At 41.9% G+C, this 6,000-nt stretch overlaps 1 long non-coding RNA gene across 1 annotated transcript in view; it reads left to right on the top strand.

The window, feature by feature from the left end:
• LOC147272833 (uncharacterized) overlaps nucleotides 1–6,000 on the top strand; it is a 168,323-nt gene that overhangs the window by 154,816 nt on the left and 7,507 nt on the right. The window contains exon 8 of the long non-coding RNA XR_015112630.1: nucleotides 4,710–4,928. This is a non-coding gene — a long non-coding RNA (uncharacterized LOC147272833). The remainder of the gene's footprint in view (nucleotides 1–4,709; nucleotides 4,929–6,000) is intronic.

Here is a 6,000-nt window from a genome sequence, read left to right on the forward strand (position 1 = left end):
GTGCGAACTTTGACCTCCCAGTCTGAAACATGCGTTCAAACTCCACGGGAAAAAAGAAAAACACACACACACACACACACACACACACACACACACACTTTCTGACTCTGTGCTCCTGAAAAATACCACAAAGTATCAAAATAGAAGCTTCATGTATGAAAGTCAGGTTTTTATGATCAGCAAACTCCAGCCTGCAAATCCGTGGCTCCTCCTACTTCACTCGTTACTGCATTCATATTTAAAAGGAAAAGTTGAAGAGTTAAAAAAAAAACAGTCAAAGTACATAAAAATGCGAGTCAAGGCTCTCGAATGCATCTTAAAAACCAAATTAATTCTTTCCGGTGTGAAGTCGGCGTTCATCGTGTCTGCGAGGGTGGAGCAGCGGTTTGAGCATAAACGTGTGAGATGATCAGGTGACCTGCAGACGTGCTTGCTTTGATGCTTTGATGATGGCGTATTGATGGACGCTAGCGTCTCTTTTTCCTGACATGCAGATGGAGCGGGGAGGCGTGGCTGCTCCTGATGCCTGTAGAAGCGGAGGTGAGTGTCTCCTCGCCTCCTCGCCATCCAGAGACGAGTGCGGAGCTCGATCTCGTCCTGGGTGATGTCAGCGCGGCCGCCAGGCGTAAACAGCGGTGAGGAGGGAACATGTTGTCGCTCGTGTTGAACATCTGACCTGGCTGGAACCTGCGGCGAGCGGCAGCTGAACAGGAGGCCGTCTGGATGGGAGAGGAAGGGGGCGAGCGAGGGGGGTGGGGGGGGCTTGGCTGTACTTGTTGGCTACTTGCCCCGGTCCCATTGACCAGACAGCTGAACTAGCAAGGGAGGACGGGGGAGGACGGGGGAGGGAGGGAGGGAGTGCTTCTGCTTTTATATATGACAAAACAATAATCTGCACAGTTAACCGTCACTTAGCCTCCATCTTTGTTCATCGGCGCTTGATCCTGGAGTGTTTGAATCTCCCAGAATGCACCTGGTTTTTCCCCATCATGTGAAAAGCTGGACGAGATAGAAAGAAGCAGCTCATCGGCCGGAGAAATGAAGCTCATCAGTTAAAGCAACGCCGCTGGCGAGGTTTCTGTCCTCCACCCCTGCTCTTTTAGCACCAAAGACACATCAAACGTTCCGTTGGGATTCTGCTGCAAAATCAAGTGTTCTTCATTTCAGGAGTCACAAATAAAAACCCTCTTCAGGTGGAAGAGCCTTTAATGACCAGCAACCTGGCGAGTCACAGACAGGGCACCGCCACAGACACGAGGAGACTGGACGGGACCTGAATGTAAAATGGAGGACAGCGAAGGAAGCAGGGAGGTCCATGTGAGACTCCTCACTGCCCTCTAGTGGGCGTATTGTGTATCAAGGGCAGTTATGGGCACATTTTTTTAAAATAATTTTTGAATTTTGTACATAGACGGGTGTGAATGAGCCTTTAGCTGAAGATAACGTCTGTTCATCGGACGGCCAACTGCTCTCGGAACCTGGAGTTACGCTCCGCAGCTCACGTCACCTAAAATGGCGGCATATGAAGAGTGGGATGTTGATGTGTTGGTTTAGCCTAGCATTTTTGCTGCTGGACTGCATTAGCATCTCAAAAAATATCAGAACACACACACACACTCACACACACACACAGAAATCACCTGCAGCTCTTGGATGAAAATTCCCAGTTTTATGCATCGTTATTGTCACATTGATTTATCTTAACCAAAATGTTCTTGATCACGGGAATAATGTTCTAGATCATTGGAATAATGTTCTAGATCACGGGAATAATGTTCTAGACCATTGGAATAATGTTCTAGATCACGGGAATAATGTTCTAGACCATTGGAATAATGTTCTAGATCACAGGAATAATGTTCTAGACCATTGGAATAATGTTCTAGATCACAGGAATAATGTTCTGGATCATTGGAATAATGTTCTAGACCATTGGAATAATGTTCTAGACCATTGGAATAATGTTCTAGATCATTGGAATGATGTCCTAGATCACGGGAATAATGTTCTAGACCATTGGAATAATGTTCTAGATCATTGGAATGATGTCCTAGATCACGGGAATAATGTTCTTGATCATGGGAATAATGTTCTAGATCATTGGAATAATGTTCTAGATCACGGGAATAATGTTCTAGATCACGGGAATAATGTTATAGACCATTGGAACAATGTTCTAGATCATTGGAACAATGTTCTCGGCCATTGGAATAATGTTCTAGATCACAGGAATAATGTTCTAGATCATTGGAATGATGTTCTAGATCACGGGAATAATGTTCTTGATCATGGGAATAATGTTCTAGATCATTGGAATAATGTTCTAGATCACGGGAATAATGTTCTAGATCACGGGAATAATGTTCTAGATCACAGGAATAATGTTCTAGATCATTGGAATGATGTTCTAGATCACGGGAATAATGTTCTTGATCATGGGAATAATGTTCTAGATCATTGGAATAATGTTCTAGATCATTGGAATAATGTTCTAGATCACGGGAATAATGTTCTAGACCATTGGAATAATGTTCTAGATCATTGGAATAATGTTCTAGATCACGGGAATAATGTTCTAGACCATTGGAATAATGTTCTAGATCACAGGAATAATGTTCTAGACCATTGGAATAATGTTCTAGATCACAGGAATAATGTTCTGGATCATTGGAATAATGTTCTAGACCATTGGAATAATGTTCTAGACCATTGGAATAATGTTCTAGGTCATTGGAATGATGTCCTAGATCACGGGAATAATGTTCTAGACCATTGGAATAATGTTCTAGATCATTGGAATGATGTCCTAGATCACGGGAATAATGTTCTTGATCATGGGAATAATGTTCTAGATCATTGGAATAATGTTCTAGATCACGGGAATAATGTTCTAGATCACGGGAATAATGTTATAGACCATTGGAACAATGTTCTAGATCATTGGAACAATGTTCTTGGCCATTGGAATAATGTTCTAGATCACAGGAATAATGTTCTAGATCATTGGAATGATGTTCTAGATCACGGGAATAATGTTCTTGATCATGGGAATAATGTTCTAGATCATTGGAATAATGTTCTAGATCACGGGAATAATGTTCTAGATCACGGGAATAATGTTCTAGATCACAGGAATAATGTTCTAGACCATTGGAACAATGTTCTAGATCATTGGATTAATGTTCTAGGCCATTGGAATAATGTTCTAGACCATTGGAATAATGTTCTAGATCACAGGAATAATGTTCTAGATCACTGGAATGATGTTCTAGACCATTGGAACAATGTTCTAGATCACTGGAACAATGTTCTAGGCCATTGGAATAATGTTCTAGACCATTGGAACAATGTTCTAGATCATTGGAACAATGTTTTAGGCCATTGGAATAATGTTCTAGACCATTGGAATAATGTTCTAGACCATTGGAATAATGTTCTAGATCACAGGAATAATGTTCTAGATCACGGGAATAATGTTCTAGATCACGGGAATAATGTTCTAGATCATTGGAACAATGTTCTAGGCCATTGGAATAATGTTCTAGACCATTGGAATAATGTTCTAGATCATTGGAATAATGTTCTAGGCCATTGGAATAATGTTCTAGGTCATTGGAATGATGTTCTAGATCAGGGGAATAATGTTCTAGATCACGGGAATAATGTTCTACATCATTGGAATAATGTTCTAGATCACAGGAATAATATTCTAGATCACGGGAATAATGTTCTAGATCATGGGAATAATGTTCTAGACCATTGGAACAATGTTCTAGATCATTGGAACAATGTTCTAGGCCATTGGAATAATGTTCTAGACCATTGGAATAATGTTCTAGACCACAGGAATAATGTTCTAGATCACTGGAATGATGTTCTAGATCATGGGAATAATGTTCTGGATCATTGGAATGATGTTCTAGATCACAGGAATAATGTTCTGGATCACTGGAATAATGTTCTTGATCAGGGGAATAATGTTCTTGATCACGGGAATGATGTTCTAGATCACGGGAATAATGTTCTAGATCGCGGGAATAATGTTCTAGATCACGGGAATAATGTTCTAGACCATTGGAATAATGTTCTTGATCATTGGAACAATGTTCTAGGCCATTGGAATCATGTTCTAGATCACGGGAATAATGTTCTAGATCATTGGAATGATGTTCTAGACCATTGCAATAATGTTCTATGTCATTGGAATAATGTTCTAGATCACAGGAATAATGTTCTCGATCACAGGAATAATGTTCTGGATCATTGGAATAATGTTCTAGATCACAGAAATTATGTTCTAGATCACAGGAATGATGTTCTGGATCATTGGAATGATGTTTCTAGATCATGGGAATAATGTTCTTGATCATGGGAATAATGTTCTCGATCATTGGAATAATGTTCTTGATCATGGGAATAATGTTCTTGATCATGGGAATAATGTTCTAGATCATGGGAATAATGTTCTAGATCATTGGAATAATGTTCTAGATTGTTGGAATAATGTTCTAGATCATGGGAATAATGTTCTTGATCATTGGAATAATGTTCTAGATCATTGGAATAATGTTCTAGATCGTTGGAATAATGTTCTTGATATCCATAAATCTGCTACACCACATGAATAAAAGTCTCTAAAGCTGCAGGATTCATCTTTTCCCACCTGCAGAACTAAAGTTTCAGCTCAGGAACATTTGTGTGGCCAACAGGAGAACATGTGCATGTTTGTGCAACGACGAGTGTGTGTGCATGTGACTGCCTCCGCCGGGTCCCAGCGGGAATGCCGCCGGTGGCTCCGCCCACCCTGGGTTGGTTCCAGCCAATCAGGTGCTAATGTGCAGGAACAGGAGAGGGGCTGCCCTGACAGATGGCGGGCTGACCTGGAAAACCTGCCCCCTTTTCAGGGTTCAGCAGTCGGCAGATGACAGGTATTATCTCATAACACACACACACACACACACACACACACACACACACACACACTTTAGCTCTCAGATTCATTAACAGGTTGCTGAGGGATTTTTGCTGGCGTGTATTAGCAGATTTGCAGTCTTTCCCTCCAGAGATTTAGTTTCTGAAAAACATTAAGCTGTTTTCAAATACAAAAATGTTGGTAAATGATGATTCTTTCTCAACTTTACTGGTTTGAAACCTGCAGGTGGTGTGAACTTCTCCTAGATGTGAACTTACACCCTGGAAATGGTTGAAGTCGGCACAAATAAAACCTAGTTAGACTTTATTCCCCCTGTATTTTACTGAGAGGCCTGAAGATTTCATATTCAGGCTGAAAAAAACTCTAAAAATTCTCGCAACAAACACACACACACGCACAGTGCACAAGGTAACACACCAGCCCACAGAGGTGTGCGAGCTCTCGGTACACATAATTTCACACACACACATTCATCTGAGGCTCCAACCAGCCATGTAACTCCGATGTCAGGGCAAATCTGTCTGGCTGAAAGTGCTTTTTGATGAAGTCGTTCATAAATTTTAATACGACATGTCAGTGAACATGATGTATAGACTGGCTGCTCATTCATATTTCAAACAGTCTGCCGTTGAGAAAACAGCCGGCTCGCACCTTGCTCTACCTTTTAGTGCTGCCTGGTGACGGCTGTCAGAGCCGCAGAGCTCAGAAACGCCGGCGTTTGATTTGTTGGTGTAGGATTTTCTGCTGTCAGCCATGACAGGATGTATCACCGGGGAGCGGAGCCACAGTTTAGCTAGAATAACACATGATGGTGTCTGGTGCAACGTCTCCCGCAACGCAGGCTAACGCAACCTAGCTTCTGCTTATTAGCTAATCATGCTCGTTAGCCGGCTCGTCAGACTGGACGCTAGCATGCTGCTTTGATGGTGCTGGAGGAGAGCCGGTTCCTACTCCCTCCTCTACAACTACATTCATAGAAACTGAAACGAGACATTAGCTAGTTGGCAATCCTCAAACTGCTGAAACGTGACTGAAGCTACCAAACGCTGGCGCTCAGCGCAGAGACG

The sequence above is a fragment of the Aulostomus chinensis genome, chromosome 1 (genome assembly GCF_037954235.1).
Source record: "Aulostomus chinensis isolate RoL2024-O1b breed Wild chromosome 1, RoL_Achi_v1.0, whole genome shotgun sequence".
NCBI lineage: Eukaryota > Metazoa > Chordata > Actinopteri > Syngnathiformes > Aulostomidae > Aulostomus > Aulostomus chinensis.